Genomic DNA, 20427 nt, shown 5'->3' on the forward strand with positions numbered 1-20427 from the left:
TTGCATGAGTCTCTCAGTCCCCCCCCCCCCATCTCCTCACCCATGTGTGTTTCACACAGGCCTGTCACCTCTATCCTCTTTAATAAAACTCTTCTGTGGTCTTGTGGTGTTCGGGACGTGTTCCTAGCGCAGCTTAAATGCTTAAATACTAACATCAAGGTCATAAACTACAGACAGGATGTCTGCAGAGGTATACTGCCCTGTATCTGTTCCAGTATCATGGCACATTCCTGAGGTCCTTCCTGGAACTGAGTAGAGCAGGTGGTCTGAGATGGTGGCCCTTTGCCTAAGATGAAGCCTGTAAAGTCAAGTCTAGACCTTCACAATATCAGATGAAATCAAAAGTGTGTCAACTGTTGTGCTTATTCTTAAAAATGATTTATATGGTCACTGATGTTATTACACAATCATTTGTTCTTTTAGTCATTCACTGAGTTTAACAATGCCAGGATTATTTACTTGGAACATCTTGTGATACATGACTGATACTATAGGAAGTAGAGAAGAACACTGCAGAAAATCCTGAAACTAAATAGTACAAAAATGCAATAAAAATCAATTAAAATGTCTTTATAAAAAGGCAGAGACAAAATGAATAGAAATGCACAGTTAGTAACAAAGTGTAGTAGTTTTTCTTTTTTCTCACTGCTTAAAGAAGGAAGGACTGGTTTTGGCTCACAGCATGAGGTAATACAATCCACAACGGTGAGGTTGGCAAGCCAGCAGGAGTTGCAGAGAGCCTGATACATTGTATTATCAGTCAGAAAGCAGAAACAGAACAGGTAGATCCAGGCAGTAAAATGTCAAGCTCTCTGTCTGACTCAATGCTCTGACCTGCTTACTCCTAATGAGACTCCACTTCCTAAAGATTCCTAAACCTTCACAAACAGCCTACTAGCTGGGAACCAAGCTTCCAAATACTTAAGCTTATGGGGAACATTTCACATTCGAGCCTTAACACAAAGGCAGGTAAAAAAGTCAAAAATTCAAAATGCTAAATTGTTACAAAGCAACAAGATACATTCTTTGTTACACTATAAAATATTTATAACTTCATTTTTTTTTTTTTTCATTAGGAAAAGAAGGAAATGTGTGCCAGTTCTCCCAATTCTCATCTTCAACAACTGTCAATTTTTGGTCAAACCCAATGTAAGCACATCTTCACCTTCATCATAATTATTTAAAGTAAATTGTAGGATTTTTTTTTTACCATGGTATTCAAGTATAAGATAGTCACTGAATTTATGTCTCTATTTTGGTAAAGTCTTTTAATTTTATCTTCTTTCTTAATAAGCTCAGTGTACAATAAATTTAATTATCTGTAGATATAGTATTAGGCATTAGATCTCTGAGGAGTTTATACACGCTGATGACCTCATACCAGACCCTGGCCACCACCATGCCTCTCTGGTCCAGGCGTTAGTTTAATGCCTCATAGCAGAGGAATCAAAGAGTACTTCCTGCCTCTGATTAGGTTGTTCATTGAGAAAAGCATCCTCTTGGTTTATGCATGCTCTTGCATATTTCAGGATGGCCTTCTGCGTGTAATGGTGAATAAGATTCTATTGCATATATATCATACAAATATTATAAATAAAAAATATACTTTGTTACACTTTTGCACATCCACCCATTGATAGACAACCTCTGTCTGAAGGATCATTCTCTATAGTGTTGCAGAGAGCTTTCAGACATGTATATGCAAAACTCATATCTCTAACATTGCTGCTGTGAATGATAATTTTGTCAGGGACATGAGGTATCCAAGAGGATTTTATTCAAATGTGTGGGTGTTGAATGGAAAATAGGCAGGTGTTGCAAGCAGGAAAGTACATAGCTGTCACCCTCACATCTTGGAAGCATTGGATATTCCTTCAACCCCTCTGGCAAAATCATTTCCATGGAAATTTAAAAATGTTCTCACATTCCTTAATAGAATCTTTGACTACTTTCCATTTTGGACAATGAAAATTGATGAGTTGTCAATGAGTTCATAGTTGTATTTGAAAACAAGAATATAATTAACCTGAGAGGTCATCATGAGGTTTAAATAATGCATAAAATATCTCCTAAATGAAAATTAAAAGTAAATTTCAATGGCCACCTCTTACCACTACTACTGACACTAGTGATCTGAGTTACTTGCATTCAGATAGTTAGAATTTGATTTTCTTTTTTAAAAATGATTTAGATTTCATAATCATGAATTTATTATTAAAAAAACTTTGAGAATCTAGTGAATTGCTGAAAAGAAATGTTTTTAATCTTAGAAATACTGTAATGTCTAAGTAAAATAAACTGACAGAGAAATAACTTTATATCTGAGTGTCTGTTTCTCTGTGAAGTGTTTGGAGGTCTTTTTGTTTTTTGTGTTTGTTTTGTTATGTTCTATTTTGTCTTTTTCCTTTTTTTATAGCTACACATGTTGTCAAAAGCATACAACATCTTAAAATAAAATTAGAGCAAGTTTTCTACTTTTGTCTTCACTCAATGATCTAGAAATATTAAAAGAAGCATATTAAAAAACTTTACAATGTTTTAGAAATTCAGCAATTGAAAACAGTTTCCATTGTGGACTCTAGGTTCTGTATATATGTAGATAGAGCTCTTAGGGGAGGTCCCCTTCTTTATTTCTTGAATTATTAAAGCTAATTTTGGGTGATTCTTTATTTTCAGACATATTCCCCTCTTTAGGCATTGGGATGTCAGAGTCCTATGGATTTGTTCAATTTCTACTAGCATGCCATTCAATGGCTTGAAAGTGAGTTTGGGGCAGTCAGTCCATAAATTTGAATTATTTCATATTTTTATTGCCTAATCAGAGGTTTGTTGCAGCTGTTGTTCCTGCTTGTTATTATACACAACAGTTAATTATAAATGTCATTGAAGCACTCAAGCATTCTGATTGCTAATTCGACTAAATATTACCTGTCTCATAAGTCTGACTAATAGGCGTCATGTGGACACAAATGGGTTCTAAAACAGATGGTTATCTGGGAACTCATGTAGTTATGGTATAGAAGAATCATTGGAGGAAAAATGAGCATTGTAATAAAATGCTTTCCCTTCTCATTAGCAGTGGTACAGGAATTTCAACCAGGTTGTAGACCTTCTCTTAAAATAGACCTCCCGTATCACTGACCTAAATTAGTCTCATTCACTTCCTGTAAAATCTGTATAAATTTAAAAAAAAATCACACTACAGGAATACAGTAATCAAACCATAGACATGTCACACTGAAAGAAAATAGTTTGCCTTTTATACTTTAGTGAAAGTTGATTGCAGAGAAATATTTTTCATGGATTCCATACATTGTCAAAAAAAGGTGATTGACAGTCTCAGAAGAATACACCTGATTCCGGTGTTTGTTCAAGTAAGATAATCTTTTGGTCTCAATTCTATCTGAGATGGATGGATGTCATTTTAGCAAGAATATGGATTTATTTGCTTTCTGATTTTTTGACTTCTGCATTTACAGAAGGAACATTGCTGCCTTCTTCAAAAATCATCACAGAGATAGTGTCTAATAAATTTTCTCTGTTGTTTATAGTTAAAATTGACACCTATAGTCATGTGGATACTATTGATCAGATTGACAACCACCACATATTCTATGTAATGTAGGAATAAGAAGAATAAAGGGATTATAAATTAAAAAGGACACCTTGTGAAGTTATACACTAACACTCTTATCTTTTATATAAGACAAAATAGAGGATCCATTTCTTTTCATATAACATTTTTTCTTTTGTATTTTTTCATTCTTAGAATGATGTTCAGTCAACAAATTGAGGCTTCCATACAATTTGATTATATTTTTCACCAAGTGTTGAAATGTGGTCAAAAGAATGAAGCATGTTGAATAATGTCTTTGGAAACTGTCAGAGGGGTTCAAGGAAAAAAGGCAGAGGGCCTTTTACCTCAGGTGCATTTTATTCCCTGAATTATTCTTGGATGAGATTTTGTGCCTCCTATGACATACATTGACATTCAATTGATAAGACATGTTTACTTTTGTTGAATGTCAGAACATAGATATCAAACCCAATAGGGTCAGTGTGCCCTGAATCTGGATATGGCCTTCTGCCTTGCTTTCATGTTTCCCAGATATAATCTATAGTATGGCCGAGCAATTTTGTTTAAATTGGTCTGTCCTGAGAAAGTTCTGTGAAAGGGCTACTCTGTTAATATTTAGTATGTGCTTAGTGACATTTATTTACATGTTTTTCTTTATTTTTTATTTTTGGCTTTTTCAAGACAAGGTTTTTCTGTGTATTTTTGGTGCCTATCCTAGATCTTGCTCTGTAAACCAGGCTGGCCTCAAACTCACAGAGATCTACCTGGCTCTGCCTCCCGCGTGCTGGGATTAAAGGCATGTGCCACCACTGCTCGACTTTTACATGCTTTTCTGATCATGTTTTCTGACCATGTTTGTCATAACTCAAATAATCTTCCTTGAATCGTTGCTTTCTTTGTTTCATTTGTGTATAAAAGTACGCTGAAGATGAAGTAAGGTTGTATGCATTGTTAGACTGTAGTCTGCTCTGTTCTATCAGGTCCTTGGATCTCAGGTTTGCAGACAAGATCTACATAGGTTGGCCAAAAAGTCTACAACAAAGTAAAAATGCATTCCTTCTGTGTGCCTTTGCTGTTATGGGAAATATAATAGAATATTATTTCCCCTTGTTATCTTTAGTCTTAAAAATCTAATTATATATTTCCCATCACAAAAAAGAAACACATATTTGACATGTTGGATATGCCAATTAGCCTGATGCCATCATCTACCATGGTATAAGTAGATAATAGCATTACACTATACACAAATGAAGATATATGTTTGTAGTTTATCAATAAAAAATAAAACACACTCTAAAATTATTCTTGATTTTTTTCAGAAATATATCCATTTTTATATCAAATTAAGTTTACAGTTAGCTAAAGAACTATAAGAAATATTCCCTTTTTTACCAAAATATACTTGGAAATTTTGTGTTTGGTGTCACAGTATTTCAGGATGTTTTCTTTCGTTGTTGTTGTTGTCTTTCACTTATAATACGGTCTACTGAGCCACAAAAGAATTTTCCCATTTTATCTCATCTTTGAAACAGTGTTTAGGTACTGAGGGTCATTTGCTGGTCAAAGGAAGCTCTCCTTTAGTTACAGTGTTCAAAAGCTGCTTGCTATCATTGAAAGCTTTTCTTGTAGAGTTCAAATGGCCCCAGAGTCAGCAATTTGCCAGTGATTCCTCTGTACAAAGGAGAAAAAAGTACTTCAAATGGGATGTGTGCGGAGGTGTATTTGATGGAAAATATGTCAGTCACCAAACTACTCTCCGTTTCCTTGTTATATAAGGTTCCCACTTTTAAGGCAATAAGGTTTTCAAGTTTATCAACAAATATTCCATTTATCTTGTTCAAGGAGACATTAATTCTTTTTCTAAAAGTATAATTGTCACCTAAGAGTTCAATGTTCAGCGTGTCTTATGGTTGGATAAAAACAAAACATCCAATAATGTAGGAGCTCAAAGCATAGCAAGAAAAAAAGTACATTCTATAGTACATTTTCTTCACCTAGGAATGCAATGTGACTTGAATGGGAACACAGAATCTGACTTAGATGATGAACTGAGAAAAAATATAAATTTCACTCATTTTCTTGTTCTTTTTAAAATATTCAGTTTATTATTTGTGGTTCTCTCTCTCTCTCTCTCTCTGTATGTGTGTGTGTATGTGTGTGTGTGTGTGTGTGTGTGTGTGTGTGTGTGTGTGTGTGTGTGTCTGCACGTGCGTGTACCTGTGGGAGCCAATCTGGAGTAGTTTGAGCTGTTAGACTTGCTGCTGGAAATCAAATTTGAGTCCTCTAGAAGAGCAGCAAAAATGTCTCCAGCCACCATTACTGAGTATCTTTTAAATCAATTAACAATATATTTGCAAGTATTTCTCTTATTCAAGTTCAAGAGACCTTTCTGGGATAGTTTGTTTTGCCTTGATGTCTCACTTGTAAAATTCATTACTTTCTTTTATAAGCAAGGAGATATAATCTTATCAGTGTGCTCAAATTATTGAGTAAGAAAGGTATGTAGGAGCATATACCCTTGAAGAAGGTGACAACATCGCTTGGAAGAATGTGCAGTAGACATGAGACATCAATCCAGTCTCAGGAACATGCCTGAAGTGCTGTCATGTGAAGAATCAGATTTACCGCAGCCAATTATTTTAGTGACATTCAAGCATTATTCCCTAGCATCTTCATAAACCTTAGTAAAGAGGTGAACACTAGATGTCCAGTTCTAGGAAACATCCTGAGTCACCCTGACTGGACTGTGCTGTCAGTCAGTATCACTGGCATACTCACTGTTTTATCAAACTAAAATGAATTAAATTTTGGTATCTACATGATTTTTTTATTTTATAATTTTTAGTATAAATGTATTTCTGCTCTTTTAAATTACTTGCTTTATGGGTCTGGAGAGATATCTTGGTGATTAAAAGCGCATGCTTTCTGTCAGAGGACCCAGGTTCAATCCCAGCACCCACATGTTGTTAATATTTGTGAATCCAGTTCCTAAAGATCTCATTCCCTCTTCCGAATTTCATGGGCACTGAGCACACATATGATACACAGACATACGTAAGAACAAAACACTCACACACATAACATAAAATAAATCAATCTTTAAAAAGTTAAATATGTTTCATATATATTTGCAGGTTTTGGGTTCCTTTTACTTTAAACATTAAGTTTATCAGCATCAGGATGTAGCCCAATGGTAAAATGGTTAAATTAGAATAATAGTATCCTAGACTCCATCTTCTACACCAAATGCACACAAAAAAGCCAATAATTACATTTCAGATATTTTTATTAATTTAAAATATAATTTATTTTATTCTTAAAACATTCATTTTATGTTTTTGATAATTATATTCTTGAATACTGTATTACTTCATTACCACCCTATGCTCTTTCCTTCCAAATCTTCCCATGAATTCATGATCTCTTCTTTATTAGTTAAACCATATATACATGCATGCACTCTGCTGAATTCATTTAGTATTGTGCATATGTGTGTAGAACTGACCATTTAGAATTGGATAACCTATCAGGAAAGGTCTCTGGAGAAGACTGACTCCCTTTCTTCATGGCTATTAATTAACTGTAGATCTTCATCTAAGGGTAGGGCCTTGTATGATTTCTCCAATACTCTTTTGATGTCAACTGTTGTTGTCATTGCCCAAGTGTTGTTTCAACAACCATAATGTTATTTTATGGGTACAACTTCTTGAAATATATTGAAGACAAGCCTGCTACAATATCCAATGTGGGGCAGGGCCAGTCATCTCAGGGCCATGAAGGGCAGGGCAGGCTCAGTGCAGTAGGGTTCCAATGACCCCCATGCTAACATAGGCTATGGACATCACCACAGACCCCAGCTGCTGCAGGACCATGTACCCAGAAATGGAATGCACATGTCATATCCTCCTCCATATAAATATTTATTGTAATACTAGACTTTTTTTTCTATCTGATCTTCACGTTCTGTGTTCCTAGATCAATGATGATTTCTGTGATGCAGGAAAGGAGTGAAATAAATTCCACAGGAAATTATACAGAGATGATCACTCAGGCTGGGGTTAAGGCAGTTATGTAGTTTGTGGAAAAGAACCTGTGGGCTGGGGAAGCTTTTTAGCCTTACATAAACTATACCAAATGTGTGGTCAACTATAGCACATGGTATGATATGTATCAACACACTGGACTCAAATTGACCATGATGAATAATTCAGTTTCTGAGGATATTCCAAGGACATTGTGTAAAACTTGGGACCCTAAGGGGTATTGGCTGAAGACTGTGGATGGAGTAACATATAGATGGGATGACAAACTAAAAGTGTGGGAATCTACAATAGTAGGAGAATAGTGGCCTCCACCAAGAAAGGGAGATGCCAACTTTAATTCGTATACTTTTTATTCCTCCTGAAGGAGTGTGGAGATAATGTGACAATTGATGGAGTGATTGATACAAGCTTTATTGGGTTTCTAGATTAAAAAGAACTGCCAAGAAAGGTGAGCTTCCTTTCATAGAAGCTCTATAAATTAGATTTGTAGGATATAGAAGGACAGAAGTTGCTGACTTGCAGGGACAGATTTCTTGTCTGAGGTCATTGCAGCCCACCAGTGTTTGCAGGGCTTAGGGTTTGCAGGGCTTAGTGTTTGCAGAGGGATGAGGAGGAACTTAGGTGGCTAGAGGGGTCTTGAGGTTGGAGCAGGATGTGTGAGGAGGAAATGACTGGTACATTGCCCACTGTTCTTATTTTTACCTTCTTTTTTGAAATTGCATGTTGCTAGCCTCTGGGTCAAGTGCTCAAAAGATTGTATAATCATTAATAATAAAAATAGATTATCCTTGCTTTGGTTTTAATTCTGGGATAGGTCCTGTGTTTAGTAAAAGATGATGAAAATATTGGTGATTTTCTAAGAATAATTTTTGGAATCATGAGAACATTTTGTATTGGGTGATTTCCCCTTTTCTTTCTGTTCCCCCTTTTCTTGTGATAATAAAAGACCTAGGTCGCCAGGGCAAAAGCAGAAGCTAAAGTGAGAAGAGAAACTAAGAGAAGTTAGAGAAGTTAAGATAAACTAAGAGAAGCCAGGGAAACAAAAGAAACTTAGCAACTGCAGAAGCCTGAAGTGACCTGTCAGCTTGCACAAATATTGTCTCTCAGTCATTATTGTGCCTTCTAGGTATCCCATCCTGCAGACCCCCAAAACTGCTGAGGCTGGTCCCCGGCACTCATTAAAAATGATGCTTTGGATTATTCAGTTTCTGTGATATTTTCTGTTATATTGTTTCTCAGATGTGTAGGTTAATGTTTTTCCATTGCATTGGGAGTTTCTTTCTTTCTTTCTTTCTTTCTTTCTTTCTTTCTTTCTTTCTTTCTTTCTTTCTCTCTCTCTCTCTCTCTCTCTCTCTCTCTCTCTCTCTCTCTCTCTCTTTCCTTCCTTTCTTTCTTCCTTTCTTCCTTCCTTCTTTCCTTCTTTCCTTCCTTCCTTCCTTCCTTCCTTCCTTCATCCCTTCCTCCCCCCTCCCTCCCCCTCCCTCCCTCCCTCCCTTCTTTCTTTCTTTTTTTTTTTTAACTTAGCAGTGTCTTTATCTGTAACTTTGTTACATTTCCTTATTATTGATTCTCATAGGACAGAGTGGGGTTAGCTAGAGGACAGCTCTTTATAGCTGGTTAGTGCCTTCCACCAGGCACTTACTCAGGTTTGGGGAATTGGAATCATTTGCATTTACTCTCTAAACCATTTTCTATCCAATTTACATATATTGTGAAAATCTCATGAATATCCAAATTCTTATGAGGTAATTCATTTCTGGTTAGTTACTGGACATCTCCAAACATATGTAATTCAGAATATTCCAATGCAGACTATTTTAAAATTATGTTTTTTTATATATCCTAACATCAAGCCTTCTCTATTTTAACTTCTTTTCCTCAACTGTTGATAGCCAGTTAAGACTAGAAAACACCGAAATAACATTGTGTACTCTACTAATTTCAACCAGTCGTTTCTATTGCTTCATCCAAACTGTGTCCTAATTTACATCTAACATTGGTGGCATCTCATAGTGGTTTTCTCCAGCGTAATATGGAGTATGAGCACTCTTCGATGAATTTCGGTACTTTGAAAACATGTTCCCTGTGGCTATCAAACAGAATATGACAATGACTTGGCTATGTCTTGTGGCTATTTGCTGCCATTACATTCTTATTGTAGTGCTTCTGTGCATCTACTTTATGTCAGGTAGAGTTCTGACTTGGAGTCTGCTTTCATGTTACTAAAATGATTCAAATGAGAGGTAAATGCAAATTGTCATTAAGTTTGGTAAGCAAATGCTTTTTTTTTTTCATTATTATTCCTATTACAATGGCTTTGTAATATAACTTAGGATCTGTAGAGGTAATCCTTCTGGCATTGAACATTTTTTTTTCAGGGTTGTATTAGCTATCTGGAGTCTTTTATGCTTTGGAATGAATTTTTAGGTTTTTTTTTTTCTCCTGTGAAGAATTAGATGGGGATTTTGGTTGGAACTGCATTGAATCTATAAATAGCTTTTGGAAGAATGGTTATTTTTCACAATTTTAATTCTGCTAATCCATGGATATAGAATGTTTTCATTTTCCAGTGTCTTTCTCTTTCTGAAGATGCTTCAAGGTTTTATTGTAGAAGATATTTATTTCCTTAGTTAGGTTTATTCCTTGATAATTTTATTTTCTTTGAGGCTATTGGGAATGAGATTGTTTTTATCATCTATTTCTCTATGTGTTCATTTTGGTGTATAGAAGTTATTTATTTGTGCAAGTTGTTTCTGTATTATGTCACTTGGTTGAGTTTATTTCTAGGAGTTTTTTCCTTTTGGTAGAAATTTTGAAATCACTAATGTATATTATTATCTATTTTCCAAATATAGGTAGTTTAACTTCTTTCCCTCTTTATATCCCTTTAATTGTATTTTTGGTCTTACTGCTCTAGCTACTACTTTGAGTATACAACTGTAAAAGTTTGAGTATAATGGAATTCCCTGTCTAGTTCCTGACTTCAGGTTAATTGTTTCAAGCTTTTCTTCATTTAGGATGATGTGACATTAGCTGTGAATTTCTCACATATAGCTTTTATTGGGTTGAGGTATGATCGATCAGTCTAGCCTCATATCTTTCAAGACTTTCATCATAAAGGCATGGTAGATTTTTTTAAAAGTCTATTTCTCCATCTATTGGGATGATTATGCAATTTTTGTCTTTAAGGTCATTTATATGATTTATTATTTATTGACTTGCATATGTTTAACCATCCCTGCATTCAAAGATAAAGTCATCTTGGTTTGGGTGCTTAATCTCTTTTATGTGACTTTAAACTGCTTTCAAGTATTTAGTGAACATTTTTGAGTTTCTTAACAAAAGTAATGTGAAAAGAATTTGCTGAATATAGTAGCAATGTTTAGAGTATGTATTATAATAAACCTGTAATTTATAAAACTAGGGATCATAGATGGAAGGTAAATGGAAAATTTTCACTTTTCCCTCATATTTTCTCTTTCATTAAAGAATTTCAAATAAATCCTAACATTCATGGCTTCCTATGAGCTAGCATGAACTGTCAACATCATTTGTTCTCATCTGCTACATGTAAACAGAAACATACCATGTTGCACATGGATTCAGCTCTGTGAAGACTTTAGAAAATTGGTCTGATGGCTGTGAGCCCTTTGATGGAAAAGTCCTACAACTGTGATCTCTGTTGCATGCCTTCTTAACTGATCCAACAGGATGCTTGGAGTGGGGTAAGAATGATTACTCAGATGGATTGTTCTGAGTAGCCAACTGGTCTGTGAAAAACTACTCACTCTAGGTTGAGCAGTGGTGGCACACAACTTCAATCCCAGTACTTGGGAGGCAGAGCCAGGCAGATCTCTGTGAGTTCAAGGCCAGCCTGGGCTACCAAGTGAGTTCCAGGAAAAGGTGCAAAGCTACACAGAGAAATCCTGTCTTGAAAAACCAAAAAAAAAAAAAAAAAATGCTACTCACTCTCCCTTTGTATAATAAATGATACAACTGTTCTGTTCTGTCAAAACGGATCTATAGTATCTTATCCTGCAGACAACCTCCAAGAAATCATCCTTGGAACCTCAGAGGGCTGATGACACACCAAATGTGCTTAGTGAGAGAGACCTCCCCAGAATCCAAGTGAAAGAACTTAAGTTCAACACCAGCACTGCCAAAAGGAAAATAAAGAATGGAAATTATGCCATTTAACTTTTATATCTCTACATTATAACCATTATTTAAAACTTAGTAAGAATTACATAATATTTCAAATGATATGTAAAATTCTATTTTTCTTTATGTTGCTAGTATCTGTAAGAGTGACTTATAGCATCTAAAATTAGTATTTATACTATGAATGAAAACATCAACACTGTACCTTTAAATGACTTGATTGTATTTGGAGAGTTCTTCTCTGTCTGTTCAACATATTTAAATGACTATTATGACATTAAGGAAATTACCAGACAATCATTTAAAATTATTAATTAGAATTATTTAGTACTAGATGCTCAAATTTGACCAGAAAGCTTATGTATGAAAGCATGTCCTCATTTTGCAATTATAGTTTTTCCACTACAATATATATTTTGTAAATAAGAACATTTATTTATGATAAAACGTGCATAGTTAAATTATGTATATACTCATATTAAATGTATTTCATCATAGTTTCATAATAGGACTCTTCAAATAAATTGTACAAATTAAATATCTATTTCAACCTTTGTCATGCTGGTTTAATATGAGTCTATATATTTTTCTAGCAACCAACTTATATGCCTATTATCTTAGTTTTGTCACAGTTAAATTCAGCTCACAGTTTTGCATTGATAAATCTCTCTTCCTATCAATATTTCATTCCTAGACTACTACAGTATAAAGCATTACTTGGAAAATTCCCTTTTTCTGTTTCATAATCTTTTATGGAAGTTATTTATATACAATCCAAAGTCACACACCATTATTAATAAATTTTCAGTTAATTATGAAGCAAGAGCTCAGAATCTCAGTACTCAACATCCAAATTTAGACTTCAAAATTATCAACATCTTATACATACTTCAAGAGACAGTCTCATGTAGCAGGAATCTTAACAGGTCTTATTAATAAGAACAAACCCAAGCTAGTTATTGGGGTGAATGCTAGAAGATCAGAGAAGCAGAACAAACCACAGCTTCCTCACCTCACCAGTTCCTCAGCTGGTCTTGTTTCCTCTGACTGCAAGCTTCTGAGTCCTCATTCAAATGGAACTCAACTGAACTGTGCTGCTCAAAAGCCTAAAAACTTAACTAGCCAAATGCTTGCCCAGCCAAATGCTTTTAACCAGCCAAATACTGCTAGTTTCTGGTCTTCACGCCTTATTTTGCCATCACTCCCTGGGATTAAAGGCTCACTTTCTGGGATTAAAGGTGTGAGTCACCATGCCTGGCTATTTCCAATGTGACCTTGAGCTCACAGAGATCCACCTGGCTCTGCTTCCTGAGTGTTGGGATTAAAGGTGTGTGCTACCACTGCCTAACCTCTGTGTTTAATATTGTGGCTGTCCTGTTCTGTGACCCCAGATAAGTTTATTAGTGTGCACAATATTTCAGGGAACACAGTACCACCACAGTCTCACCCTTTGAGTCATAAATCATTTAACTAGTTGATGGTTTGCTCTAAGGAAACAAGTACCCATTATAAGAAGGTAGACCTGTGGTGATATATTATGTACCCAATAAATCTTACCTGGGGATCAGAAGACAGACAGCCACCAAATTAGACATAGAGGTCAGGCAGTAGTGAGACACACATTTAATCCTATCACTCAGGAGGAAGAGATCCATCTTGATCTGTATGAGTTCAAGGCCGTACTGGGCTATATGAAAGAAATAGAACCAGGCAGTGGTAATACATGCCTTTAATTCCAGGAAGTAATGTAGCAGAACACAGAAAGGTCTATAAAGCATGAGGAAACAGGAACTCTCTCTCTTGAGGCTGAGGATGTTGTAGAGATAAGCTAGTGGCTGGTTGATCTGCTTCTCTGATCTTTCAGCTTTCACCCCAATATCTGGCTTTGGATTTTTTGCTATAAGACCTTTTAACATTCATGTTACATAGACCCTTTCTAAGAACACTGAACACTGGAACTTTGAGCACTCAGAGACACAGGGAGAATGGATATAAGTTAAAAAGGTGAGCAGAATTGAGATATAGTTTTAGATAAGTTACAAAATGCCCATCTTAAATTAATATGGTAAAGATATTAGTCCTGGGGCCCTATTACGATTTTTTTTTTTTTTTTTTTTTTCTGTGCTGTAGGAAAGACAAATATTATCAATGTCTTGCTCAGCCATTATCAGAGAAGCTTCTTCTTGCAGTATCTGGGAACCAATACATAGACCCAAAGCCAGATATTACCATGCAGACAGAGGACAACCAAGGAACATAAAAATGATGTCACCACCAAATCCCTTCCCTTGTGATTCAGGAACCAACCCTTTGGAAAAGGAAATAGAAACTGTGTAAAAGTGAGAGGAGATAGGTGATACCAAACAAAACAAAACAGAAACAAACAAAAAACGAATAACAACAACAAACAAAAACCTCACAAGTGTGGTAATATTGTGTTTCCCAATATATTGTTCACCCTAATAAACTTATCTGGGGTCAGAGAACAGAACAGCCACTAGACATAGAGGCCAGAAAATGGTAGCATGCACACATTTAATCCTAGCATCCCAAAGGCAGAGATTCATCTGGATTTTTGTGAGTTCAATGCCACACTGGAAATAGCCAGGCATGGTGACACATGCATTTAAGCCCACAAAGTGATGGCAGGGAACAGAAAGGTATATATGGCATGAGGACCAGGAACTAGAGCCTGGCTAAGCTTTTAGGCTTTTAGCAGCAGTTCAGCTGAGATCCATTCGGATGAGGACTCAGAGGCTTCCAGTCTAAGGAAACAGGATCAGCTGAGGAATTGGCAAGATGCGGTTGGCTGGCTTGTTCTGTCTCTCTGATCATTCAGCATTCACCCTAATACATGACTCGGGGTTTGTTTTTACTAATAAGACCTTTTAAGATTCGTGCTACACACAAGAACTTTTAAAATAACAGGATTGTCATGCATATTAACTAACGGAGTCTGTGGCAGAGTGCACAGGACCTGCATGGGTCTACACCAGATAGGATCCTAGTGCTGAAGAGAAAGTGTACTCATACCCCATTCCTAACCCAATCAGAAGCTATCTCTAATTGCTAAACATTTGCAAATAAAAATTTAATGTTCTCCAAGGGAGTCTCACTAGAGAAACAAACTACTCTTATGGGTAGGCTACATGCCCAGAAGTAGATGATCAACAGAAAACAAACGCAAGGACATCTTTCAAAATTTCTTGCCTTATAATGGTCATGGCATTTTCTTCTTACATTTTTTTAAAATTTTATCTATCTATCTATCTATCTATCTATCTATCTATCTATCTATCATCTATCAATGTATTTACCTATCTGCCATCTATATATCTATGCCCTTGAGGTCTTTCATGTATATATTACAGCTTCCAGTTTAATATTTTTATGGGATTCGGGACTGTCAGAATGAGTTGGTCTCTTCATCTATATCTGTTTCTTGTACCTTTTCTGGGCTATTTTCCTTCTATTAATTTGTTTTATCTTTTTTCAATGTGTTTGTCTTTCTTTTATCTTACTATATTTTATTGTTATCTCCTAGATGCCTGTTTGTTTTTTAGGGAGATACAGAAAGGGGATTGAGAAGTAGATGGAAGGCAAACCAAAATAAATATATATTGTATAAAATAAGTCTATTTTCAATGAAATAAAATGGAAAGAAATTCTTCCATTTCTGCCAAATCTGCTCCATAGGCCTTCAGTAGATATTGATGAGGAAGATTGGAGAGTATGCCAAGGTAGAAGACAACCCCCATGGGTAAAGGTGAAGCAGGATAGGAGAAGAATGTGGGTGACATCGAAGTCAAGATCAAAAGTAAATAATAAAACAAAACACCACAGGAGTTTATTTCCAATAGTGTAAAAGTATTATCTAACAGGAAAAGGGGTGGTAGGGGTGATACTTCTATTATTATCAAAGCACAGCTGTAGCAAAGAAACTATAAAAAACAAACAAACAAACAAACAAATAATAAAAAAAAAAAAACCACCATCTGCCTCCAAAGAGGCAGGATATGAAATTGACTTAAAAAGCCTGTACTGACAGCAATATATAGCTGCCACCGCTATGTGGTAAAATGGGGCACTCACCACCATCCACATATTTAAGATAGTTTGGCCTGAGGATCACTAAGAAAATCATATCTCTGATTACTATCTACAAATGAGGCCAATTATAATTGAAATTAAATAGCAGATAACCAACTTCTCACCAAGTTTACAAGCAATGGCATTTGTCACATAAGGAAAATGAAAGTGTGGAGAGAAAATATATTCAAATAATGTACACAGAGTAATAGTGGAGAAGTAGGAACAAAATATATGTTTCATTTCAAGTAACCGTAACAACTAATTAGACTTAGTCACAGGCTAATTACTCTGTCTTTTGTGTCAAGCTCTCATATTACCAGCTAAACAGAGAATATGGAAAAACTAAATACTACTCAGCAGAAACGTTGGTGTTCTCTTCACAATATTCCATATTCAACCAGACGCCATCATTAACTAATAAAATCATTCAGGGACTGTTCTATCTCTTCATAACAAAATATCAGAAACTTTACAGACTCTTAGGTGGAGCTGTGGGAATGAGTGTACTCCTGTATGAATGAGTACTCATGCCGTGAGCAATGCATGGACATAGAAACGCCTTCCTTGGGTTGGACTCAGGTGACATTCCTCTAGTCCTAGAGTAGAAGACAACACTGTATGCACAAAGTATAAAACACAGTGTCCTCCTCCTAGATCACTGCAGCCTGAGCTGCTTGCTTACACAGATGCCTCTACTGAGATTAGTTAACCTGCCTACCCACTCATCTTTATATAACAAAGGCTCAGAGTTTCAGGCTTCTGTTTCATCTCCTTTAGCATGCATAGACTACCAAATCCTCCCATTTTTGAGCATATGTCTATTGACATTCCCAATCACTAAAATCATGACAATCCCAAATTCATTGAAGTTATATCAGGAAGCTTGAACTTATAATGGTCAGAACGAGAATCTAAATGTGACTAACATGAACAAGCCTCTGTGAAAGGTGAGAACAAGTGTGTGTGAAAGCATAAGACATTCTTGAGATAAATGTGGCTTTGGGAAGCTGTGTCAAACAACTAGATAGAGTAACCACTTAGAACAAAAATTCTAGGGACAGACACAGTAACTCTTAACACACTTGGACAACAATTGACACACAGTGATGTATAAACACAAAGTGTATAAACCAGTAAAACTAATGAACAGAAATCACATGTATGAAGATGAGAACAATTAAAAAAAAAGTGGCGAGCTGGGCCAGTATTGAAGAAAAGACTATTGGAGAAATACATGAAGATTAAATGTTTGTCAACAGTAATAAAAGTTTCAAACTACATTATAAATTTACAGATAAGTACTGTAAGGTATATGACTCTTATAGCATTTTAAATCAATGTCTGTTATAGATTAAAAGGAATAAAATTTATTCAATTAGTCCAAACAGAAAAGAGAAGGAAAAGGTTGTAAAGAGTGAATAGGATGATCCAAGTCACCGACAAACCTGTTAGATCTATAACCAACTTTTCTAAAAAGCATATTAAAATTAAATAGTTAACACATTTGCTTTAATAGATAGATCTTTGGATTGGATGAGAAAGTCAGAGTAAGTTTTATAGACTACAGTATTCTAACACTATATGTTAAGATGCATACGTGCTAAAAGCAGAATTTAAATATTTCCACATAGGCCCTAAAATAAAGAAAATGTATCATCTGTATTACAAGCAGGTAACCTAGATCTTAAAGTTATATTTCTAGGCATGTTGACAAGGTCATTATGAGAATTAAGATCTCAGTTTACCAGAAATCCCAAACAACTCAGCTAGTCTGCATGTATGTGTGTGCACACACACACACAGACACACACACACACACACACACACACACACACACACACATACATATACATATACATACACACACATATAAATATGAACAATTACAGCTTTACACACACACATATAAATATACATATACACACACACACATACATATATGAACAATTACAGCTTTACACACACACACACACACACACACACACACACACATACACCAAATACACAGAATCAAAATCAAGAAAAGAGGAAAAAATATGTCACAATTACAAAATTACAAGGTGGTGACTTATTTTGGCTCTTTTCACCTCCCTGTTCATTCCAAGCAATGTCATTCACCACTGAAATGAAGTCAAATCCTTGTGAATTGATAGTGTATCATAATTTACAAATATGGTTAGAAACAGGCAATTGGTAAATCCTGTCTGATCTGCTTTTAAACTGCATGTTCAACCTCATATTGATTCTAGTTTGCTGTTAGCCTTTGCTTTTCTTTCTTTCTTTCTTTCTTTCTTTCTTTCTTTCTTTCTTTCTTTCTTTCTTTCTTTCTTCCTTCTTTCTTCCTTCCTTCCTTCCTTCCTTCCTTCCTTCCTTCCTTTCTTTCTTTTGGGGCATGGGATATGATCTCTTCCAGGTTATCCTTTAATTTATTATATAGCAGAGGAGACCGTTGAATGTATGGCCCTTCTGACTCAAGGCCCTGAGTGATCACTGGAGTTACAACTGTTTGGAATTACAGCTAGTTTTATGAAGTACTGAGCAAGTGTGCCTTAACAGCTAAGCTTTATCACCATCCTCACTGTCTGATTCATTAACACTGTTAATTTTATGTGGTTGCTGGGACTATCCCTAGTAATAATACTTGTTCAATAATCTAACTTGTCTGATATAAGTACAAAATATATATTATTACTATTTTTTATTTTGTTTTATTTATTTATTTATTTTTCTTTATTATTATGTTTTAAATTTTATACATCAGCCATGGGTTCCCCTGTCCTCCCACCTCCCGCCCCCACCCCCACCTTCCCCCAGTCCCTCCCCTCCATTCCCATGTCCTCCAGGATCAAGACAGCCCTGGGGATTCATTTAAACCTGGTGGATTCAGTACAGGCAGGTCCTGTCACCTCCTTCCAGACTGAGCAAAGTGTCCCTATGTAAGCCCAAGGTTTCAAACAGCCAGCTCATGCACTATTGCAAAAAGCACAGGGACAAACAGCCAAATGAATGGAAGCACATGAATTATCAACCAAAGGCTGTGGAGCCCCCAGCTGGATCAGGCCCTCTGGATAAGTGAGACAATTGAATAGCTTGATCTGTTTGGGAGGCACCCAGTCTGTGGAACCAGGATCTGTCCTTAGTGCATGAGCTGGCTATTTAATTTTTTGAGACAGGGTTTCTCTGTGTAGCTTTGCGCCTTTCCTGGAACTCACTTTGGAGACCAGGCTGGCCTCAAACTCACAGAGATCCACCTGCCTCTGCTTCATTAGCACAGGGATTATAGTCGTGTGCCATCACCTCCCGGCTTATTTTTTTTTTACTTTATAGTTAATTTATTTTTTATAATTTAATTTAATTTTACATATCAGCTATGGGTTCCCTGTCCTCCACAATCCCGCACCAATCCCCACCATCCCCCCAGCCATCCCCCATTCCCATCTCCTCCAGTGCAAAGACTCCCCTGGGGATTCAGCTCAACCTGGTAAATTCAGTCCAGGCAGGTCCAGTCCCCTCCTCCCAGGCTGAGCAAAGTGTCCCTGTATAACCCCCAGGTTCCAAACAGCTAGTTCATGCACTAAGGACAGGTCCAGGGTCCCACTGCCTGAGTGCCTGCCAAACAGTTCAAACTATTCCATTGTCTCACTTATCCAGAGGGCCTGATCCAGTTGCGGGCTCCTCAGCTTTTGGTTCATAGTTCATGTGTTTCTATTAGTTTGGCTATTTGTCCCTGTGCTTTTTCCGATCTTAGTCTCAGCAATTCTTGCTCATACAATCCCTCCTCTTTCTTGCCAGTTGGACTCCTGGAGCTCCACCTGGGGCCTAGCCAAGGATCTCTGCATCTACTTCCATCAGTTATTGCATGAGAGTTCTAGCATGCCAGTTAGGGTGTTTGGCCATGTGATCACCAGACTAGGTCAGTTTGGGCTTTCTCTTGACCATTGCCAGTAGTCTACATTGGAGGTATGTTTGTAGATTTCTGGGGCCTCTCTAGCACTTTGCTTCTTCCTTTTCTCATGTGGTCATCATTTATCATGGTCTGTTATTCTTTGTTCTCCCTTTCTGTTCTTGATCCAGCTGGGATCTCCTGCTCCCCTAAGCTTTCTTTCCCTCAAACCTTGCCCTTCATTACTCCCACTGTCATCCAGGTTGTTCATGTAGATCTCATCCATTTCTCTGTCATTGGGTGATCCTTGGGTCTTTCCTAGGGTCCTGTTTTCTAGGTAGCTTCTTTGTTTTACATCTAGTATCCTCCTATGAGTGAGTACATACCATGTTTGTCTTTCTGTGTCTGGGTTACCTCACTCAGGATGATTTTTTTCTAGATCCATCCATTTGCCTGCAAACCTCATGATGTCTTTGTTATTCTCTGTTGAGTAGTAGTACTCCATTGTGTATATGTACCACATTTTCTTTATCCATGCTTCAGTTGAATGGCATTTAGGTTGTTTCCAGGTTCTGGCTATTACAAACAATGCAGAGGAAGCTCAAATGGCTGAAAGACATTTAAGGAATTGCTCAACATCACTAATTATCTGGGAAATGAAAATCAAA

This window comes from Onychomys torridus, chromosome 13 (assembly GCF_903995425.1).
Source record: "Onychomys torridus chromosome 13, mOncTor1.1, whole genome shotgun sequence".
Lineage (NCBI taxonomy): Eukaryota > Metazoa > Chordata > Mammalia > Rodentia > Cricetidae > Onychomys > Onychomys torridus.